General features: G+C 41.1%; 1 protein-coding gene and 1 long non-coding RNA gene across 2 annotated transcripts in view; both read left to right on the top strand.

The window, feature by feature from the left end:
* Positions 1–90: 90 nt before the first annotated feature.
* LOC123995954 lies at positions 91–707 on the top strand. The gene is made up of 2 exons (XR_006831920.1): positions 91–304; positions 389–707. It is a non-coding gene; the product is annotated as an uncharacterized LOC123995954 (long non-coding RNA).
* Positions 708–3278: 2571 nt separating this feature from the next.
* The window catches only part of LOC123995129 (sodium-dependent multivitamin transporter-like), a 36210-nt gene continuing 14637 nt past the window's right edge, over positions 3279–24851 (top strand). The window contains exon 1 of the mRNA XM_046298500.1: positions 3279–3555. The gene's annotated coding sequence lies outside the window, so the exon portion shown is untranslated. The remainder of the gene's footprint in view (positions 3556–24851) is intronic.

The raw sequence follows: 24851 nt of genomic DNA, 5'->3' as shown, positions 1-24851 counted from the left end.
CAGATCATACAGAAAATATGAAATGGTGGTTTTCCGACAGTGATTTTCATTGAGATACGTATACAATGTTTCCATCTCCTCTCAGGCAAATATGGCATAATCTGTCTAGAGGACCTGATCCATGAGATCTACTCTGTGGGGATGAACTTTCGGGTGGTCAGCAACTTCATATGGCCGTTCAAGCTGTCTGTGGCTCGTCACACTGCCAGGGACAAGACAGGTCTTTTGAAGAACATTGGCAACCCAGGGCCCAGTGGGATGGACGTTAACTCAATCATCAGGCAGCCTACTCATTGGTAGCTCTGTAAGTAATTTCCTTCATGTCTGCAAGATTATGAATTGCCCAGTGTGGTATGAGAATGTATATATATTTTTTGATCCCTTCCAGATTCATAAGGATTCAATTCATCTTTGTCTTACCACCACTGGGACCCAGCTGGCAGAGTTCATACTGGACCTGATCAGAATTTTACACATGAAAAGACTGCCCCTCTCTGGACTACATTGTGATTAGACAGCAGTTTGTCTCTCTGTTTTGTTGAACAGTCTGTAATCTCATGTTACCACCTCTGCAGAGGTTCCGTATGAAGGAGATTCTAATAGCTTTATCACTACTCGCTTTTACCCTTCAGGTTGTTGAGGGGATGTAATTAAGCTTACTATGTATGTGAGATGAATGTTTTTCAATAAACTGAAACGATTTTGTACTTGGGTGCAGACAATGTTGTCTTTTTTGAATGCCTCAATTCCTGCAATTTCTTCCTCAAAAGGTTCACCTGCCACTGGCTGCTCAGTGTGTCAATCAACTTAGGGAGATGTGACTCATCCAGCCCAGTGGAGGAAGGGGGGGGGGGGTCTGGGGAAACTGCATCCCAGGGTGCTGCAATGCAGGGACACGTGCTACTTGTGCCAGCAACATTTGATTTGTCTATGCATTTCTTTATTTCGGTACATGAATGGTTGGAAATGTAAGACAATGACATGTTATGCATGTTAAAATCTACAGTAGAGTATGACAGTAAGTATATTGAGGGACTTAAAAGGGGGTACAAATCTGTCTCGCTGCTCTGCGTCATATCAGGGTGGTCTGGTCCAACATTTTCATGAAAAAAAAATCACATTGCCTTGCCTTTTGAGAAATGACGATTTTAATGACACCACACTGAAGATGTAGATGATAAAGCCCTAACCAACCACAATGTGTCTGTATTGATGTACGGTCCTGATGCTGGAGTAAGAAAAAAAAAGATGCCTGGATTCGGCAGTATTGGATGTTTTGAAATGTTAAGATAAATAGGCTATGTAGATCAAACATGCCTTTCTGACATGTATACTTAAACATATAAATGCAGCATGCAACAATTTCAAAGAGTTAGTTCAAATAAGAAAAGAAGTCATTAGAAATCAATTAGGCATCTGCTTCGCATGGGGTTGATCAGGTTGTTGATTGTGGCCTGTAGAATGTTCTCAATCCTCTTCCATGGCTATGCGAAGTCGCTGGATATTGGCCGGAACTGGTATACGCTGTCGTACGTTGATCCAGAGCATCCTAAACATGTTCAATAGGTGACATCTGGTGGCCATGGCCATTGAACATTTTCAGCTTCCAGGAATTGTGTCATGCTGAAACAAGGATGGCGGTGGATGAATGGCACGACAATGAACCTCAGGATCACGTCACGGTATCTCTGTGCATTCAAATTGCCATCGATAAAATGCAATTGTGTTGGGTTTCCCTAACCCCACCACCAAATGAGCAAACCGCTCGCCCACACAATGCCATATGTGGTCTGCTGGTGAGGCCGGTTCGACGTACCACCAAATTCTCTAAAACAACGTTGGTGGTGACATATGGTTGAGAAATTAACATTCAATTCTCTGGCAACATTTCTGGTGGACATTTCTGCAGTCAGCATGCCAATTGCACACTCCCTCAACTTGAGACATCTGTGGCATTGTGTTGTGTGAAAAAACGGCCCATTTTAGAGTGGCCTTTCACTGTCCCCAGCACAAGGGGTGCCTGTGTAATGATCATGCTGTTTAATCCACTTCTTGATATGCTACACCTGCCAGGTGGATGGATTATTTTGGTAAAGGAGAAATGCTCACAAATAGGGATGTGAACACATTTGTGCCCAACATTTTAGAGAAATAAGCTTATTGTGCATTTGTTACATTTCTGGGATCTTTTATTTCAGCTTATGAAACATGGGACCAACACTTTACATGCTGCAGTCATATTTTTTTCAGTGAAGAGTAAGGAGTCACATCGGCTCTATTCATGACCAGCTACACGCATAAGCAGTTGCTTAGGGCCCCCGGCCGCTAGTGGAGTACACTAAGTAACATTTTGAAATGTGGTTGTGCATCAGCAGTGTCTCTCTTGTTTTGTCAGTCACTCAATTAGTTGATCAGCTAACTATTTAGATTGATAAGTTAGTCTTAGCAATTACTTAAACGTATAGTAATCATGGCTGTATACCAACTGGCCATGTTCCCAGATGTCCTGACCTCCAGGGGGCCCCCATTTATTTTGTTATTCACTTTTACTCAGTTATCATTAACATGACATAAGTCATGGCAAAATGTGTAAATTTGCAGGAAAATAACTTTAAAACTACCAACATCTCCACCCCATGGCAAAATGGGTATAATTGCAGGAAATTAGCTTTAAAACGGCAAAAATGTATCTCTGCCCCTTTTATAACAAATGTCATGCAATTATACTCATTTTGCAGTTAACTCCATACTACGGAAAAATGTGTAGAATTGTAGGAAATTAACTTAACATTTTCTCCATTGTCAATGTTGCCTGCCGGAATCCCCCCATCTAATTTCCTTAATTTTGTGGCATAGGTCAAATACTTTCTATAGAACAAACTTCACGTTTGGCAACCAAAATGAATTTTTAATGTGTGTGTGTTATATTAAAACAGAGGAGGGAGTCAAATGTAGGCAAGCAATAAACATTTCAGAACAACTAGTCGAATAAGACATGGGAGAGATGACGAATTTTGGCAAAGAGATTTATTTATAGACTAATACACTTTAAACAAATAGCCAAACCGAAAACTGCAGACATTACTAGTGCCTCCCCGCAATCAAACCGATATTAAAAATATAATGAAATGCAGCCCAACGTGAACAGAAATCTCAACTAGCAACAAGTCGCAGCAACGAAAAATAGAGTGCGTGGGGGGGATTCTGGAAGGGGGAGCATTTCCGCACAACACCGGCACCTCCTGATTTACAAATGAAGCACTGTATATACACATGTCCTGTATGATCCATGCATTTTAAGGTCACGATTAAATGGGTGGTAAACATTCTGTTCGTGATAAACATGAGGACCCTCAAGTAAGGGTTTTCTGCTATTACTCGAGATGATGGACATTATTTGCACGGAAGACTATTAGAAGCAATTTAGTAGCATATGTTAGTCATGTGTGAAGCAAGGCAGCAGTGTCGACGCTATCAAGGAGAATGGGCGGTTCGTATCGCTTGTTCCTCCTCCTTAACGAACCGAATGAATGGCGACTCACGCATCTGATCACGGTGAGATGTGCATGTACTCCTTACAACTAAATCAACAAAGTCGCCCGATATGTGTACTTGACATTTAAACAAGCCATCGTGATGACAGTCTTGAATGCTTACATCAGCACATTGGTTCAAACCTCATGCCGGTAGTGATGCCGGTAAACCGAAGCACGAGTTGAAAGTTCACTTCAGTGGAAGGAGGTCCACGCGGACGTAAACTCATTTATTTATAGTTTAACATTTGAGTTATATAGTCAACTGTGGACTTGGCTTGGGAAATACGTTATGTTGATGTCCATGGTAGTTAGTTTCTTGTTTGAAATAGAGCTAGCTTGTTACTGTAGCAATCGCTGATGACCGTGTAACGTTATAATTTATCTAAACATTGTTAGACCCAGCGTGTCGGTTGCTAGCGTTTAACTTGAAAAAAGTATTTTGATTTGTTATTTTCAACTTTTACTGTTGTGTCAAGCTCTTGTGGCCAGGTTGTAACATATTTCAAGACAAAGTTCCATGTTTCGAGATTGACCTGTCAAACATCGTGGTATCAACCCAATTCCATTCTGCAGAGTAGGGTTGTCAGGTAGTTACCACTCAGAACCCTACCACAAGCCCAGAAAACTAGCCCAATTGTTTTGTTTCGCAGCAACAAAGTTGTTGCCACACTTAGCCAAACCACTTTTAACACCATAACGCTAAATCAAATGAAGGAATATCAATTTAACTTATAATGTGAAGAGCAAAATTCGGTTTTCCATCAGAACAATTATTGCTAGTTAACGTGACTAACCTAATAAAATAATTAAAATGCCATAAGAAATTATTCACTAATGTGGAGTGTAGGCCCCATGTTTCATTAGCTGAAATAAAAATATCCCAGAAATGTTCCAAAAGCTTACTTCTCAAATGTTGTGCACAAATTTGTTTACATCCCTGTTAGTGGGCATTTCTCATTTGCCAAGATAATCCATCCACCTGACCCGTGTGCTGACTGCAGGAATGTCCACCAGAGCTGTTGCCAGAGAATTGAATGTTAATTTACCACCTCGTTTTAGAATATTTGGCAGTATGTCCAACAGGCCTCACAACCGCAGACCACGTGTAACCACGCCATCCCAGGACCTCCACATCCGGCATCATCACCTGCGGGATTGTCTGAGGGGAGGAGGGGCGGGGTGCTGAGGAGTAGTTCTGTCTGTAATAAAGCCCTTATGTGGGGAAAAATGTATTCTGATTGACTTGGCCTAGCTGCCAAGTGGGTGGGCCTATGCCCTCCCAGGCCCACCCATGTCTGCACCTCTGCCCAGTCATGTAAAATCCATAGATTAGGGCCTAATTCATTTATTTCAATTGACTGATTTCCTTATGTGAACTGTAACTCAGCAAAATCGTTAATTGTTGCATGTTGCATTTTATATTTTTGTTCAGTATAACTTGAGGGTTGGAAAGAACTTGAGGGTTGGAAAGAGGATTTCGATCTCTGTTCAAGAGACACTTGGACACATTTTTAAAGTTATCTTTCAATTGTGACTTGTGTGCCAGGTGTTAAGATTACAAACTGTTATAAATGGCCTATTTGGGAGATTAACATGTCATTTCAATAGGCTAGGCCTACTGACTAAAATCTGGGTTTATGATTGTAATTAAACTTTGTCATAGTTTGGTTAGCTAGATAGCCTACAGCCCCTGATAGGACGGCATCTAGTTTCAGCCTACAGTAACCTAGGCAATATGTAAAATGAACACTTTAGCAGCTTGTTTAGTTCAAATTGACAGACAAATGTATTCAACATGATAGCATGTTAGCATGATAACATGGACTGACCATGATCACAATTGAGAACTTCCAACTTCATTAACTAAACATGGCCATTAATAATTGCATAATAACACAAGGCTACAACAACAATAAACAAGTTATAGGCTATGTATTAAATATGTTTGCCAACTCCAGGTAGGTTCCCAAGGGGCACAAATGTATTTGCAATGACTCCAGTGATATCATCATTTCAACATGTTTATTGAATCAAATGGTAGGCTACTTGATGCAAATGGAGGCTATCATTCTCCACCTTTGATGTCAGTTTCATTGTGGACTTTTACCAATATCACGGCACCAAAATGTCATGATACTTATACCAACATTTTAGAATACTTTTTCAGCCCTACTGATCCAAAGAACCTGCTACAAAATGTTTAATTTCTCAATAATATCCAGTTCACTTTCATGCGCATTGCACAGCTGTAATCAGCCAGCCTCATCCCCAACCAGCCCTACTGCTACTCTCTGTCCACTCTTCACCTGTCCATTCCACCTTCAGTTCTAAAACAATATATCATTTAGCCGTGATGGCTAGCAGGGATGCACACCCAGACCCTGATGAGTCTTCTGTTAGATTTGTACGTTTTGTTACATTGGAGCGGAGTGCAAAGCGAGCAATGTTGACACGTTGTATCGTTTCATCCCCTGTTATAACCAAGAGCACAGATCAGTCAGAGTAGACTTTGCAAGTTCACTGTCATGCTGCCTCTGAGTGTCAGAGGCTACACGCATGCAGCTTTACAGCAAAGAAAACAACTTGTCTCTAGCTTAAACGGTGAAAACAATATGACCCACGTTACCAAATATACCTTTTCTCTTTCTATCGGGATTCGTGCGCATTTGATATGATTTCACACATCATGTCGCGGGCCATTTTATACTAATCCCGGGTCACTAGTTATTGGTTTGATAACAAACAACGTTGTTCAATCATGTTATTAACTAACAACTTAGTAACTTGACATTAGGTTTAGGCAAATTTGTTTGGCCCAGGAAGAAAGGAAAAGGGTTTGCTACTCATGAGATGTGCTTCAAAAGGTAGGATTATAGGCCTAATGTAAGTCTAAACTATATCAACAATCGATTCAATTCTGGTGCTCCTTAAATTCTGTTTGTTGCCGAACATTTTAAAAGTTGGGAACTGTGTGTGTGTTTTACAAGAGCGAAGGAGACGGTGTGGGAGGAAGAGTGTGTGTTTTACGAGAGCGAGGAAGAGTGTGTGTGTGTTAACTGAAGAGTAAAGGTTTCATGCAGTGTTTTCTCCTTACTGACACAATAACATGCAGATCATTATGCATGTATATCACAGGAGGTTGGTGGAACCTGAATTGGGGAGGACGGGCTTCTGTTAATGGCCGGTGCGGAATGAGTGGAATGGTATCAAACACATGGTTTCTATGTGTTTGATGCCATTCCATTTGTGCCGTTCCAGCCAGTAGTATAAGCCGTCTCTCTTCAGCAGCCTCCACTGATGTATATTCCTTCCTCCCGTTCCTCCAGCCAAATCACAGGTAGGCCTTTGCAAATATGAGTCAATCAGCCATTTCTACGCAGCATTCTATTATGCAGTGTGAAGTTGTGTTGTAGACGTGTGAATTTCAGTGACAGGATTTTGTAGAATGTTTATAAAACAGGAACAAGCTTCCGGGGGACGGAGCTAACCGGATGCTAGGCTACTTTTCTTTTTTCACCGTGGTATCGCGATACTTGGCCTGGTATCATATTGTTTGTCAAATGTTGGTATCGTGACAAGCCTACTGCCTGATAGTCAGCCGCAAGTCACAGCCAAAAATATATACAGTGGGGCAAAAAAGTATTTAGTCAGCCACCAATTGTGCAAGTTCTCCCACTTAAAAAGATGAGAGAGGCCTGTAATTTTCATCATAGGTACACTTCGACTATGACAGAGAAAATGAGAAGAAAAAAATCCAGAAAATCACATTGTAGGATTTTTAATGAATTTATTTGCAAATTATGGTGGAAAATTATATAAGGTCCCACAGTTGACCGTGCACGTCAGAGCAAAAACCAAGCCATGAGGTTGAAGGAATTGTCCGTAGAGCTCCGAGACAGGATTGTGTCGAGGCACCGATCTGGGGAAGGGTACCAAAATAATTCTGCAGCATTGAATGTCCCCAAGAACACAGTGGCCTCCATCATTCTTAAATGGAAGAATTTTGGAACAAACTAGACTCTTCCTAGAGCTGGCCGCCCGGCCAAACTGAGCAATCGAGAAGGTGACCAAGAACCCGAGATCACTCTGACAGAGCTCCAGAGTTCCTCTGTGGAGATGGTTGTCCTTCTGGAAGGTTCTCCCACCTCTGTAGCACTCCACCAATCAGGCGGTAGAGTGGCCAGATGGAAGCCAATCCTCAGTAAAAGGCACATGACAGCCTGCTTGGAGTTTGCCAAAAGGTACCTAAAGGACTCTCAGACCATCAGTTTCAAGATTCTCTGGTCTGATGAAACCAAGTTTGAACTTTGTGTCCTTAATGTCAAGTGTCATGTCTGGAGGAAAGCTGGTACCATGCCTATGGTGAAGTATGGTGGCCGCATCCTGCTGTGGAGGATGTTATTCAGCGGCAGGGACTGGGAGACTAGTCAGGATCGAGGGAAAGACAAACTAAGCAAAGTACTGAGGGATCCTTGATGAAAATCTGCTCCAGAGCACTCAGGACCTCCGACTGGGGCAAAGGTTCACCTTCTAACAGGAAAACAACCCTAAGCACACAGCCAAGACAACGCAGGAGTGGCTTCGGGGCAAGTCTCTGATAGTCCTTGAGTGGCCCAGCCAGAGCCCGGACTTTAACCTGATCAAACATCTCGAGACACCTGAAAATAGCTGTGTAGTGACACTCCCCATCCAACCAGACTTGAGAGGATCTGCAGAGAAGAATGCGAGAAACTCCCCAAATACAGGTTTGCCAACTAGAGGTTAACCGATTTCCAGTTTTCATAACAATCGGTAATCAGAATTTTTCGACGCAGATTATTGACGATTTACATTTCACTCTACGAGGAGACTGCGTGGCAGGCTGACTACATGTTACGCGAGTGCAGAAAGGAGCCAAGATACGTTTAATGCTCGCTAGCAACTTATCTTATAAAAAACAATCAATCTTAACATAATCACTAGTCTCCTCGTGGAGTGCAATGTAAGGCAGGTGGTTAGAGCGTTGGACTAGTAACCGGAAGGTTGCAAAAACGAAACCCCGAGCTGACAAGGTAAAAATATGTCGTTCTGCCCCTGAATAAGGCAGTTAACCCACTGTTCCTAGGCCATCATTGAAAATAAGAATGTGTTCTTAACTGACTTGCCTAGATAAATAAAGATGTAAAAAAATAAAATAAAATTGGCAAATCTGTGTCCAAAAATACTGATTACCTATTGTTATGAATACTTGAAATCTTGCCTAATTAATCGGCCATTCCGATTTAATCGGTAGACCTCTAATAAGAATAGTTTCAAATGTAAAAGTTTATTCGCCATGTGCACAGGATACAACGGATCTAAAATAATAACAATATAATAGACTAACGAATAAAAAACACAAGAACTATGATGCGTTATATAAACATGAGAATGATGAATATACAGGTCAGTGCCAGTACTTTATATTCAATGTGCAGGTGGGTTTATACATAACAAGTGACTTGTCAATGCATAGGTGTAATAGGTGGCAGGGAAGTCAGGCGCAGGAGAGTCAAATGGAGTCTTTTAATAAAGTCCACAGAGTATGCTCCATAACACTAAACGTACAAAAACAAACAAGCATGGGTACGAGGACCCGACGCGCACCTAATACAACAATCACACTACACTGACAATAAAACAATCTCTGACAAAGACATGAGGGGAAACAGAGGGTTAAATACACAACAGGTAATGAATGGGATAGAAAACAGGTGTGTGGGAAGACAAGACAAAACCAATGGAAAATGAAAAAAGGATCAATGATGGCTAGGATCAATGAAGACCGGTGACGTCGAACGCCGAGCACCGCCCGAACAAGGAGAGGCAACGACTTCGGCAGAAGTCGTGACATGACTGGAGAAGGATGTACATGTAAACAGGGCTGAAAGTGACTGGTTGTAGGAATATACACTGCTCCAAAAAATAAAGGCAACACTTAAACAACACAATGTAACTCCAAGTCAATCACACTTCTGAGAAATCAAACTGTCCACTTAGGAAGCAACACTGATTGACAATAAATTTCACATGCTGTTGTGCAAATGGAATAGACAACAGGTAGAAATTATAGGCATTTAGCAAGACACCCCAGTAAAGGAGTGGTTCTGCAGGTGGGGACCACAGACCACTTCTCAGTTCATATGCTTCCTGGCTGATGTTTTGGTCACTTTTGAATGCTGGCGGTGCTTTCACTCTAGTGGTAGCAAGAGACGGAGTCTACAACCCACACAAGTGGCTCAGGTTGTGCAGCTCATCCAGGATGGAACATCAATGCGAGCTGTGGCAAGAAGGTTTGCTGTGTCTGTCAGCGTAGTGTCCAGAGCATGAAGGCGCTACCAGGAGACAGGCCAGTACATCAGGAGACGTGGAGGAGGCCGTAGGGGTTGCAAAAACTCAGCAGCAGGACCGCTACCTCCGCCTTTGTGCAAAGAGGAGCAGGAGGAGCACTGCCAGAGCCCTGCAAAATGACCTCCAGCAGGCCACAAATGTGCATGTGTCTGTTTCTGACCATTTGAGCAGACTACATGAGGGTGGTATGAGGGCCCGACGTCCACAGGTGGGGGTTGTGCTTACAGCCCAACACCGTGCAGGACGTTTGGCATTTGCCAGAGAACACCAAGATTGGCAAATTCGCCACTGGTGCCCTGTACTCTTCACAGATGAAAGCAGGTTCACACTGAGCACATGTGACAGAGTCTGGAGACACCGTGGAGAATGCTCTGCTGCCTGCAACATCCTCCAGCATGACCGGTTTGGCAGTGGGTCAGTCATGGTGTGGGGTGGCATTTCTTTGGGGGGCCGCACAGCCCTCCATGTGCTCGCCAGAGGTAGCCTGACTGCCATTAGGTACCGAGATGAGATCCTCAGACCCCTTGTGAGACCATATGCTGGTGCGGTTGGCCCTGGGTTCCTCCTAATGCAAGACAATGCTCGACCTCATGTGGCTGGAGTGTGTCAGCAGTTCCTGCAAGAGGAAGGCATTGATGCTATGGACTGGCCCGCCCGTTCCCCAGACCTGAATCCAATTGAGCACATCTGGGACATCATGTCTCGCTCCATCCACCAACGCCACGTTGCACCACAGACTGTCCAGGAGTTGGCGGATGCTTTAGTCCAGGTCTGGGAGGGGATCCCTCAGGAGACCATCCGCCACCTCATCAGGAGCATGCCCAGGCGTTGTAGGGAGGTCATACAGACACGTGGAGGCCACACACACTTCTGAGCCTCATTTTGAATTGTTTTAAGGACATTACATCAAAGTTGGATCAGCCTGTAGTGTGATTTTTTTACACTTTAATTTTGAGTGTGATTCCAAATTCAGACCTCCATGGGTTGATAAATTTGATTTCCATTGATACTTTTTTTGTGATTTTGTTGTCAGCACATTCAACTATGTAAAGAAAAAAGTATTTAATAAGAATGTCATTCATTCAGATCTAGGATGTGTTATTTTAGTGTTCCCTTTATTTTTTTGAGCAGTGTATAAATACTTATATATATTACCATATGTGTGAACGGGAGTAATAGTGACCAGTAGCAAGATAAATACTCATGTTTATGGCAGTCAATAATCAATGAACAGCAGCGTAATGGAGTAATGCATCTAATCAATGTTCATTTTAGAAACCTGGGTAGATACCTGTGGATGGGTATATAATCAGTGTGGATAGTCTGTGGGCGATGGAGAGCAGTAGTTGTTTGGCCATTTAAGTCTTATGGCCAGGGGATAGAAGTGGTTTTGGAGTCTGTTTGTCTGAGCCATGATGCACCGGTTCTGCGTGCTGGATGGGAGCTTTGAGAACAGTCTATGTCTCGGGTGGCTGGAGTCTTTGGCACTTTCTCATTCCTTTCTCAGACACAGCTTGGCAAGGACGTCCTGGATGGCTGGGAGCACTGATTACTTTATGAACCTCAATGACCTACATATATTGGGAGAAGGCAACCAAGTTGTTGGCAACACATTTTCAATTGCCCCTGATCATGCATCAAGACTGGCATTTTAAGTAACTTTCCCTGTTTCTATAAATACCTCTGGCTCTGCAGTAGTTATTTTTCTACCCTGTTGGAGACACACACACAATGCTGACCCATGCTGTGGCTGACTTTATGGCCTGAGACCAGACCAGCAGGGTCTCATTAAAGGAGCCATGAAAAATAACCCTCTGTAGCGACAATGAGCAGTGGGCACAGTGTTTCTGTCTCTCTGTTACACGGCTGGCACAGGGCAAGTGAAGCCCCAAAAGACACCGCTGCTGTTTCAGCAGCTGTACAACCTGTAATTATATCAAACCTCACTACAAGTGAGTAGGTTGATTTGAATAGGCCCTAAACCTGTTTGCGTTTGCCAATGACTGTATCTAGCCTATTTGATGAGTCTGGAGTCACTCATGACCTTATTTACCATCATTCTCCTAACTGCTGGTATATTTAGGAGCCCATTGCATCGGTTTTGTTTTTCCTGTAGAGATTATGCTGCGGCATGGGCTGCTCTCTCTCGTTGTCTGTTGTACCTCAGAGGTGATGACTCCTAACAAGTGGTGTTTAATTGGTCAGACACCCTGGGTTTGATCACATAGGCTCAGGAGAATCACACAGACAGCCTGTCAAGGCAGGCTTTCACCGTTTGATCATCACAGACCTTGTGACTGGCAGAGATGATTCAACAGGACCACTGAGCCTTAGCCCTAAGACTTTAGCTGGTCAGAAATGGTTGCGATAGATGGTAGGCATTTTGCACTCTTTAACATTGCAGTAAGGACATTTTTTAAAATGTTTTATGTAATTTCACATGGACAGATCTACATAAATATAACTGGTACCGTATAATCTTTTGGGACTGAGCGAGATGCGAGAAACCATAGTTCTGGTGTTTAGGTTTTTCGCTGGTTATTTGGACAAATCACGATTCCGCATGTGTTAGCATCTTTGGAATTTTGGAAGGGGAGATTGTATTTGGCCTGTAACTTGCGAAGAGAGAGGGTGGAGCTCCTCTTTCCGCTTCTCATTCTAGTGTCTCTTGGTCTCTTCTCTTAAGATGTATTGACCCATAACTTAATTGAGCAGCTGACCAACTACGCAAGACTTCAGTTCTGGGTTAACAGTTCAAAATGGATTAAATCTTTATTATTTCCTCACCCATCTACACACAATACCCCATAATGACAAAGTGAAAACATGTTGTTAGATTTGTTTGCGCATTTATTCAAAATTAAATACAGTTATCTAAATTACAAAAGTATTCACACCACTGAATCACCTTTTCACCTTTTAGCAGCGATTACAGCTGTGAGTCTTTCTGGGTAAGTCTAAGAGCTTTGCACACCTGGATTGTACAATATTTGCACATTATTCTTAAATTCTTCAAGCTCTGTCAAGTTGGTTGTTGATCATTGCCAGGCAGCCATTTTCAAGTCTTGTTTTCAAGCACATTTAAGTCAAAACTGTAATTAGGCCACTCAGGAACAATCAATGTCATCTTGGTAAGCAACTCCAGTGTGGCTAAATGATTATCACCCTTTTTCTAAACTTTCTTGCCTAGCTAAAATATGAGACTTGATTAATTATCAGCTAAGGTCTTTGAAATATATTGTAAATGTACACCAGTTTGGTTTTAGACCAGGTCATAGCACTATCTCTGCTGCATCCCTAGTTATAAATTATGTGGTTAACTGTATGGATAAAGGCAACGTGCTGCCCTCTTCATTGACCTGTCAAAGGCTTTCGATACTGTTGATCACCCACTGCTAATTCAGAGGCTTTCCTCAATTGGTCTAGGCCAGGCTGCATGTAACTGGTTTAAAAATGACTTGACAGAGAGAACTTTATCTACTTATGGTGTTAAATCAGGTTTCTTGGATATTGCGAAAGGTGTCCCGCAGGGGTCGATTCTGGGTCCTGTACTTTTTGCTGTTTACCTTAACAATATCGACTTGTCTGTAAACAATTGTAACCTGCACTTGTATGCCGATGAGACTGTTGTGTATACTATTTACCCCACGGTTGACCAGGTTCTGTGAACTACAGTTTGCCTTTATTGTATTACAGACACACCTTATTCACCTGAAATGAGTATTGATTGCAGGTAAAACTAAGTATAAGTTCTCTAGAGCGCATAAAATTAACTCTGATTTAAGTATATGCACTTTGGATGGTGTCCATATTGATTGTGTCCCTGCTCACAAATATCTGGATAGATGAAAAGCTGTCCTTTTAAATAGAATATTGACGAGTTAGTTAAGAAGCTGAGAATAAAAATGGGCTTCTATAGAAATACACTACTGGACCAAAAGTTTTTGAACACCAATTCATTCAAAGGTTTTTATCTTTACTCTTTTCTACATTGTAGAAAATAGTGAAGAAACTATGAAATGACACAAATAATGGAGAAATCAAAAAGTGAATCAAACCAAAATCTATTTGATATTTTTCAAAGTAGCCATCCTTTGCCTTGATGACAGCATTGCACACTTGCGTTCTCTCAACCAGCTTCAGGAGGTAGTCACCTGGAATGCATTTCATTTAACACATGTGCTTGTTAAAAGTTAGTTTGTGGAATTTCTTTCCTTCTTAACTTCTTGGCGCACCCATCCCGTTAACGGGATCATTTTCGTCAACATCCGCTGAATTGCAGAGCGCCAAATTCAAATTAAATTACTAAAAATATTTAATTTTCATGAAATCACAAGTGCAATATAGCAAAACACAGTTTAGCTTGTTGTTAATCCACCTGGCGTGTCAGATTTTAAAAAAGCTTCAAGCTTAATGCTTGAAGAACAGCGACGAGCTGCTGGCAAAACGCACGAAAGTGCCGTTTGAATGAATGCTTACAAGCCTGCTGGTGCCTACCATCGCTCAGTCAAACTGCTCTATCAAACCATAGACTTAATTATAACATAATAACATACAAATACGAGTCTTAGGTCATTAATATGGCCAACTCTGGAAACTATCATCTCGAAAACAAGAAATTTATTCTTTCAGTGAAATACTGTGGCATCCATAAGTCTAAATATTCCTGTTACATTGCACAACCTTCAATGTTATGTCATAATTACGTAAAATTCTGGCAAATTAGGCGGCCCAAACTGCTGCATATACACTGACTCTGTGCAATCAACACAAGAAAAGTGACACAATTTCACCTGGTTAATATTGCCTGCCAACCTGGATTTCTTTTATCAAAATATGCAGGTTTAAAAATATATACTTCTGTGTATTGATTTTAAGAAAGGCATTGATGTTTATGGTTAGTTACAGTCGTGCAACGATATGGCTTTTTTCGCAAATGAGCTTTTGTTAAATCATTCCCCGTTTGGCGAAGTTGGCTGTCTTTGTTAGGAAGAAATAGTCTTCACAGAGTTCGCAACGAGCCAGGTTAGCAGGCAATATTAACTAAATATGCAGGTTTAAAAATATATACTTGTGTATTGATTTTAAGAAAGGCATTGATGTTTATGGTTAAGTACACATTGGAGCAAGACAGTCCTTTTTTGCGAATACGCACCGCATCGATCATGTGCAACGCAGGACACGCTAGATAAACTAGTAATATCATCAACCATGTGTAGTTAACTAGTGATTATGATTGATTGATTGTTTTTTATAAGATAAGTTTAATGCTAGCTAGCAACTTACCTTGGCTTCTACTGCATTCGCGTAACAGGCAGTCTCCTCGTGGAGTGCAATGTAATCAGGTGGTTAGTGTTGGACTAATTAACTGTAAGGTTGCAAGATTGAATCCCCTAGCTGACAAGGTAAAAAATCTGTCATTCTGCCCCTGAACAAGGCAGAGCGTCTGCTAAATGACTTAAATGTAATGTAAATGTAATGTTCCCACTGTTCCTAACTGACTTGCCTAGTTAAATAAAGGATGAATAAAGGTGTACATTTTTTAATCAGCCAACTCGGCGTCCAAAAATACAGATTTCCGATTGTTATGAAAACTTGAAAATCGACCCTAATTAATCGGCCATTCCGATTAATCGGTCGACCTCTACCTCTGATGTCACGTAGGTTGATACATTGCTATGTTTTCATTTATAAGGCCTTTTTACAAAAAGTCCCACTGTACCTAAGATCTTTGCTAAACTTTAGACCTATGAGTTACCACACCTGGTCTCAGGGATAGAAAATCCTTTGGTCTCAGGGATAGAAATTCCTTTGGTCTCTAGTCAGCTTTTATTTGTTGAACAATCTTCAAAATCTTCTTAATTTATGTTTTTGTGCCTCTAGGGCAATTTAGAAAGCTGATTGAGGACCTTTATTACTGTTTTTTAAGGCCATGTTTTTCTTTCTGCTTGCATTTCGTAATTTATATTTTGATGTGAGTATTTTCTGTCATTTATGAAATTCAGGGCTCATCTGTAAAAGAGACTCCCTGATAAAATAAAGGTTCAAATAAATATTTGGCCTTGTATTTTAGGTTATTGTTCTGCTGAAAGGGGAATTTGTCTCCCAGTGTCTGTTTTGAAAGCAGACTGAGCCAGGTTTTCCTCCAGAATTGTGCTCAATTCAGTTTCTTTTTATCCCCCAAAAAACTATGTAGTCCTTGCTGATGACAAGCACACCCATAACATGATGTAGCCACCACCATGCTTGAAAATATGGGGTGGTACTCAGTGATGTGTTGGATTTGCCCCACACATAATGCTTTGTATTCAGGACATAAAGTGAATTTAAATGCCAATTTTTGCAGTTTTACTTTAGTGCCTTATTGCAAACAAGATTCATATTTTTGAATATTTTGTTTCTCTACAGGCTTTCTTCTTTTCACTCTTTCAATTAGGTTAGTATTGTGGAGTAACTACAATGTTGTTAATCCATCCTCAGTTTTCTCCTGTCACAGCCATTAAACTCTGTCACTATTTTAAAGTCACCATTGGCCTTCCTCTCCGGCAACTGTGTTAGGATGAACACCTATATCTTTGTAGTGACTGGGTTTATTGATACTGGGTATATTGATTTGAATTTTTACCCATCTACCAATAGGTGCCATTCTTTGAGAGGCATTGGAAAACCTCCCTGGTCTTTGTGGTTGAATCTGTGTTTGAAAGTCACTGCTCGACTGAGGGACCTTACAGATAATTGTACAGAGATGAGGTCGTAATTATAAAATTATGTTGAACACTATTTTTTTGCACACAGTGAGTCAATTAAACTTGTGTGACTTGTTACTTATTTAGGCTTGCCATAACAAAGGGGTTAAATATGAATATACTCGAGACATTTCAGATTTTCATTTTTAATTAACTTGAAAACATGTCTAAAAACATAATTCCAGCATTATGGGGTATTGTGTGTATGCCAGTGACAGAACATCTCAATATAATCCATTTAAAATGCAGGCTGTACCACAACAAAATGTGGAGAATTCAAGGAGGTGAGAATACTTTGTGAAGGCTCTGCTAAATGCAGACCTGAAGGACTCCTTATCAGGACACACAAGGCTGTTTAAATGGGGTTCGGACACATCTGCCACATCATAGAGACACAACATTCATAACCTTGTGTTTATCCTTTAGCATAAATATTTTAGAAAACCTCCCCCTCTCATTTGGAAATGGTACTAACCTTTCCCTTTCAGAATGATACTTCCTCTCTGTATAGCCAGCATAGTTTTCTTAATGTCACAGGAACCAAGGTGTTCTTCTGAAGCGCTTTATGCACTCTCTTTACACAGCTCATCTCCTGAGAGGGTACTTATTTTCGTTACCTGTAATTTGGAGCCCATCGTTAATTAAGAGAAGCTCAGTAAATCAAATTTAAAAAATCACAGTCACATGCGCCAAATACAACATTTCACCTTACAGTGAAATGCATACTTACAAAGCCCTTAACCACCAATGCAGTTTTAAGAAAATACCCCCCAAAAAAGTAGGAGATAGGAATAACAAATAATTAAAGAGCAGCAGTAAATAACAATAGTGGGGCTATATACAGGGGGTGCAGGTACAGAGTCAATGTGCCAACGTATAGGCTAGTAGGTATTGTCATGCATGAGGAAATCAAATTAGCCATAATTACCCAGAAAGGTTGGCACATTTTCTTTGCCATAAATCAATGCAGTGAAAGCATAGTTACAGGCTCAAGCAGATTATCATAATCATCATTGACCACAACTCATCCAGAACGCCGCAGCCCGTCTAGTGTTCAACCTTCCCAAGTTCTCTCAAATGTAACCCCTTGCTTTTCTCCGCTCCTGTCCACTGGCTTCCAGTTTTGTGTGTCATGCTCTATCGCATCCGCTATCAAGACCATGGTGCTTGCCTCACGGAGCTGTGAGCTGGTAGCCTATATCACAATACATGAACCTCAGGCTCTGATCAGGCCCTACACCCAAATAAGGGCACTGCGTTCAAAAGTCCACCTCTGGCCTGCTCGTCTCCCTACCAAAGAAAAGCTCTTTTTTGTCCATTTAAAATGACATAAAATTGATGAGGAAGTACAGTTCCCGCTCAGCCCAGTCAAAACTGTTCGCTGCTCTGGCTCCCCAATGGTGGAACAAACTCCCTCACGCCAGGACAGCGTTATCAATCACCACCTTCCGGAGACACCTGAAACCCCACCTCTTTAAGGAATACTTGAAAAGGATAGGATAAATAATCCTTCTAGCCACCCCCTCAACTTATAAAATATTTAGATGCACTATTGTAAAGTGGCTGTTCCACTGGATGTCATAAGGTGAATGCACCAATTTGTAAGTCGCTCTGGATAAGAGCGTCTGCTAAATGACTTAAATGTAAATGTAAATCATTGGTCCAGCCTACTGGCCTATATTTGTTGAAGCCAGTCATGGGGACTGCTGTAAAATGCAGTCACAAGGTTTACGTAAAATGTAATAGACTTGGGTTTTCTCTCGGTGACCTGTAAAAGGACAATGCTGTGTTGTTGGGCGGTGTTTGTGTGTCATGCTCTATCGCTTTCTCCCTCTATCAGAGACCGGATGCCCTCTGTGCTGGTCACAGCTATTGTGCTCCAGCTGGTAGCCTATATCACAATACATGAATCAATCATATGCGGACCGTGGTGGAATCGGAACGACAACTGAAATGTTCACTTGCTTCCTGTATAAAGTTACAGCATATGAATGTATATACACCTCCGTTCAAAAGTTTGGGGTCATTAGAAATGTCCTTGTTTTTTTAAGAAAGGAAAGCTCTTTTTTCTTCCATTTTAAAATGACATAAAATTGATCAGAAATACAGTGTAGACATTGTTAATGTTTTAACTGACTAATGTAGCTGGAAACGGCCCATTTGTTTTGGAATATTGTGGTGGCATTTTTAATGCTTTATCAAATGAGGATAGTTACAAACTTCACACACCAGTCAGAGTTATACTTAAACTACATATTTTTGTAATATGAGCTATTCTTGTTCTGAAAATAAAGCCTTTTGACTTTCAATGATGCGCTATCTCTAATGAACCATTTGAAAAGTGACTACAGAAAAATACAAAGATCTTTTATAGCCAAGATAAACCCCTCTCAACTTACATGACGAACCACAGATCTTAAGAACTGTTCACAAAGAAAGGCTTTTTTGGGCTTCCCGGGTGGCGCAGTGGTCTAGGGCACTGCATTGCAGACCTAGCAGGCCAGCATCCCGGAGTCGCCTCTTCACTGTTGAAGTTGAGACTGGTGTTTTGCTGGTACTATTTAATGAAGCTGCCAGTTGAGGACTTGTGAGGTGTCTGTTTCTCAAACTAGACACTCTAATGTACTTGTCCTCTTACTCAGTTGTGCACCAGGGCCTCCCACTCTTTCTATTCTTGTAGAGTCCATGAATTGAGGCTCTTCTGGGGGCAACTCACTGCTAGGAAGGTGTTTCTGTTTTGTACATTCAGTGTTGGTCATATTGGAAACTAATGCTGAAAGATGCAGCCGCAAATGGTTAACCAAATGAGCCTTTTGTACGGAGTCATTGACTGTGAAGCTGTTCCAAGACACTTGGCTACTCATACACATGTCACGAGTCGTATACCCGAAGGCTTAATCAACTACTCAAGCACTGAAAATGACTGTAGCGGCCAGCCCTGCTACAGAGTCAGAGGCCTTTTCTATGACCACTCTGGTAGCTGAACTAGCTAAAAAAAATAAGTAGCCTAAAAGAGGATATGGGTTCTCTCATCAGTACTTCGCTGACACCTCTCCAAACTTCCATTGATGTCTTTTGGGCGACACCTCACTACACTAGAAGGTTCCAACACCAAGCAGATTGCTGAGCTGGAGGCAGATGTCTCGTATGAAAACAGTCAACACAGCTCCTCTTTCCAAGGTAGATTCGTTGGAGAATTATACCAGAAGGGAACATATCCGGATCCTTGGCGTTATGGAGGGAATTGAGACTGCAGTCAACCCTGTGAAATTTGTCTCCGACATGCTGGTGGAAGGAATGGGCAACAGTGTCTTTGACAAGTCGCTGGAGCTCTTCCCCCAAACCCAACTCAGCCGAGTGGCCTATGGCGATCAATCATTACCTTTCATCATTACCAAGACAATGAATGTGCTAAGCGCTCTGCGAGGAGCATCAACCTTCTTTCTGTGGCCAAGATCTATACGATTCTACCCGGATCTGAGTGCCAACCTCGTGAAGATTCAAACTGAATTCAAGGATATCAAAACCTGTCTCAACAAGAACAGTATAACGTTTTAGCTCCTACACCCTGCCGGTCTTCGTGTCTTACAAGGGAGAGACCATTACCTTTGACACACTGGCCGAGGTTAAAGCATTGTATTTCCGGCACCTAGAGTAAAGTTGATAGAGGAAGGCTAGTGGCCCGACTGGCTAGACATGTCTGGCGGAATATGTGGCTGGATGGCTACTTTGCTAGCATTTGCTGGCTGGCTGGCCACGGACTGATTGTCCTGGGTGGCCGGCAGGCTGATATGACACTGACATGCACTTTGAAATTGCTTTTCACGTGGAAGCAATGTTTTATCATTCCGAGGACATTTTTATTTACATTTGTCAGAGATTGGCAACGTTGGCTACATCACAATCTCATTGGCTGGCTAGCTGAAGATGGCTGGCCACATTGACTGTTTACTAACTAGCTGGCTAGCTAATGTGACATACTATTTTTACATGGCAACAAGTTGATTTGCTTTAATTCGTGAGCTAAGCACTTCATCATTTCTAGCGGCTAGCTAGCTGAGCGATAGCTTGACATATGGTCAACTATCTAGCTAGCTACATCTGAAATCAACTGCCTGGAGACCTGTATCCATGTAAGTAACATTGGATGACACTAGTAGCACGTGTTAAATAGCTGTGTTTTAAGTGTTTTTTAAATATTTTTGTTTGAACTAAGTTGGCATTAGCTATTTAATAATGCAAAAACTTCAGCATTTTACTCTGGTTAATATCTTGTTTTCATATGCTTTCATACGTTTGTAATGACATTGATTGTTTGATTTAGTGGGTGTTTAGGCTTTCGCCTTGTGGTTCACTGGTGTTGGCGTACTTTGGTCTCATGTTTGCGGGGTGCTGCAGTTTGAGTGTCGGGTTTCACTCTGTGTAGTTTTGAGCGCAGATAAGTGGTGCGGCAGTGGGGACTTGGCGTGGAACACGCCAACAACACAACCCATATTTGAATTTCAAAAACTGAAACCATTGTATTTGGGACAAATCATTCACTAAGCCCTAAACCTCAGCTAAATATTCTAATGAATGTGGATGTTGAGCAAGACTAAACTGCTTGGAGTAACCCTGGATTGTAAAACTGTCTTGGTCAAAACATATTGATACAACAGTAGCTAGGATAGGGAGAAGTATGTATATAATAAAGAGCTGCTCTGCATTCTTAACAGCCCTATCAACAAGGCAGGTCCTACAGGCCCTAGTTTTGTCGCACATGGACTAATGTTCAGTCGTGTGGTTAGGTGCCATAAAGAGCGACTTAGGAAAATTGCAATTGGCTCAGAACAGGGCAGCACAGCTGGCCTTTGGTTGTACACAGAGAGCTAACTTTAATTATATGCATTTCAATATTTCCTGGCTGAAAGTGGAGGAGAGATTGACTTCATCACTACTTGAGAGGTATTCACATGTCGAATGCACTGAACTGTCTGATTGAACTACTGACACACAGCTGGGACAACCATGCATACCCCACAAGACATGCCACCAGAGGTCTCTTCACAGTCCCAAAGTCCAGAACAGACTATGGGAGGCGCACAGTACTACGTAGATCCACGACTACATGGAACTCCATTCCACGTCAAATAACTCATGCCAGCAGGAACGTTAGATAAAAATACACATTACATTACATTTACATTTAAGTCATTTAGCAGACGCTCTTATCCACCTTATGGAACAGTGGGGACTGTGAAGCAACACAAACAGACACATGCATACAAACACAATAACGTACATATGGACTTTCTGTTATAGGTAAGTGGTAGTAGAGGCCTGAGGGCACACTCATAATAGCTTGTGAAATCCGTTATGAATGTTTTTAAAATGGTATAACTGCCTTAATTTAGCTGAATCCGAGGAAGAGTAGCTAATGGGGATCCATAATAAAGACAAATACAAATAGGCCAGTTTTGACTAGGGTTGTGGCAAAATTTGTCAGCGGTGATTGTCAAGCAACTAACTGTCAGTCTCACGGTTGTTGACTGTTAATTAACATAAACACATTCAGCATCTCGTGGCTTCCACACACAGCCTACAAGCCACTGATGCAGACCTTTTAGAACATCTACATTTTTAAAAGTCTAATAAATCCTTGTAATATAGCATACACCAACACAATAAATCCATTTATTTTAGACAGATATGAAGAAAATGTAGTCCATTTCAAATGAACAGAATAGAATACCCTGAGTTGTCCTTATGTTATGTCCTGATCTGGCTATGCCGTATGTCTGTGGGCTACACTAGTTAATTTAGCATACAAGATTTGCTTAGAATTACGTGGCATTATTTTTTAGTATGAAGAATACAATTGAACATAGTTGAATAAAATAGAAAGGATCTTTTCTCCAAATGATTTGAGCGAGTGTGCACATGTGGCTATTGTGTTGAGCGGTTAACAAAGAAATAGGTATTCCTATGTGCTTAATTTAGTTATTAATGTAACTTTAGTTGTTCTACAAACATTGGGCTATAGGTTTTGATTTTTAATACATTGTAAGGCTGCATGATGCAACTCTAATGATTTGAAAAAAGTGCCTTTTTGCACCGGCTGTACACTGTCAGTCTTTCATTCAGAATTTGAGAAGCGCTTGATTGTGCCTCAAATTTCCCGGTGGCATCCCCTTTGTGTGGCCATAATGCACCCTAAAATAATCCATGCCTTTTGCAGCCCTTCTCCATAAATACTGCCCGCTCCGAAGCACCTCTCACTCACACTGCTCTCCATCACGTGATCGGGTCTTTCTCACAGGCTACAAGTGAAGACAGACACATTGGGAACGCAACTACGCGCATCCTTATCCAATTTCGAGATGCATATTGAAGATATTGGAACTGTCCACATTTACTTTTCGTCAGCCAACAAGGTGAGTAGGCCTAATAAACAGCAAAAGTACTAACCTATGTCAATCTACTATCCCCCATAGTACAAAAGTTGACCAATTCTGTGCGATAAATAAATATTCCAAACATCATCTGGGACAGTTGTGGGATGCAATAGATCCGAATTAGTACCACCACTAGCATCAAAAAAACATTTTTTAGTAATGAGGCTGATGCAACAGGTCAGAACACAACGGCTTAAAATGTTAATAAACTATTAGGCTAGTTCTTCACATTATAAGCGCAGCAATGCACACACGGCAGTAGGCTATAAGTGTGAATGTTCCATTAGCTGGAAAACACCATTATCAAAAGTGACCATGTGATTATCCATGAAATGCTTTTATTATAAAGGTGCGTTTTATGGTGAAAATTCTTCCCCAAACTTGAATCTCATCGCTGCTTATGGATGCCAGTTCGGCTCTACACCCATTGTGAAGCGGAATAATGTGCTTCATTTTAAGTTGTTATTTGGCCACTTTAGTTGCGTTACAAACCTTGTTCTGTCTTTCATACCTGTGTTTGCTTGTAAATGTTTTTGCTCCTAATTGGGATGATGTTGATTTTATTAACAAACATTTATTTGCTGCCTCAACTATTTCATTTTTGGAGGTGACATGAATTGTGGGATAAGACCCAGCCTTGGATCATTCAAACCCCAGATAATTATCTCCCTCAAATTTGTGAGCCAGGCAGGATGAGTAGATACATGGAGATTCCTTTTTCCCAGTAACAAAGATTTCTCTTTTCACATGCACCACTCCTATTCTAGGATAGACTACTTTTTCATTGATAAAGCCTTTCTTCCCTCTGAGAACGTAGAATATGCTGCCATTGTTAGTGACCATGCTCCTCTTTTGCTTGACCTTTCATTCTTATTGACCTATACAAATCGCTCTCCATTGAGACATAAACTCATATTTACTTTCAAACTATTCATTCTACACCGTTTTATTGAATACAATTGATGTCTATTTAAAACAGATTTAATCTCTCCATCTACACTTTAGGTTGTTTTTATAGGCAATCAATTCCTATTCCTCTCAGTAAACGGAAAATGAAACACATAACAGCTGATCGATGCCATTCTGGAATTAGATCAACAATACTCCACCAGAACTTTACAAAAAAAGGTTGAGTCTTCAAACTCAGTACAATTTACTATCCACAGATAAGGCTGAGCAGCAGCTACTCCATGCATGCGGTTTGGTTTACAAGCATGGAGAAAAGGCTGGTTGATTTCTAGCTCATCAACTCAAGTGCAAATCTGCCTCACCACTGATCCCTCAAATTTACAATACCTCAGGTGTATTAACAGTTTATCCCATTGAAAACAATAATATTTAAACATTCTTTTCAGATCTTTACAACTAAAGAAAATGAAATTATTCATATTTTTTGGGACAATTTGAATACTCATTAGTACAGAGCAGAGAGAGGAAATGTTGGAATCATTAAAACTCATTTTTCAACCACTCCACAAATGTCTTGTTAACAAACTATAGTTTTGGCAAGTTGGTTAGGACATCTACTGTGTGCATGACAAGTAATTCATCAAACAATTCTTTACAGGCAGATTTATTTCACTTATAATTCACTGTATGACAATTCCAGTGGGTCAGAAGTTTACATACACTAAGTTGACTGTGCCTTTAAACAACTTGGAAAAATCTAGAATATGGTGTCTTGGCTTTAGAAGCTTCTGATAGGCTAATTGACATCATTTGGGTCAATTGGAGGTGTACCTGTGGATGTATTTCAAGGTCTACCT

Source organism: Oncorhynchus gorbuscha, linkage group LG14 (assembly GCF_021184085.1).
Source record: "Oncorhynchus gorbuscha isolate QuinsamMale2020 ecotype Even-year linkage group LG14, OgorEven_v1.0, whole genome shotgun sequence".
In the NCBI taxonomy this organism is placed as follows: domain Eukaryota; kingdom Metazoa; phylum Chordata; class Actinopteri; order Salmoniformes; family Salmonidae; genus Oncorhynchus; species Oncorhynchus gorbuscha.
The sequence above is the reverse complement of the archived record's forward strand: the minus strand, read 5'-3'. Positions and strand labels throughout refer to the sequence as shown.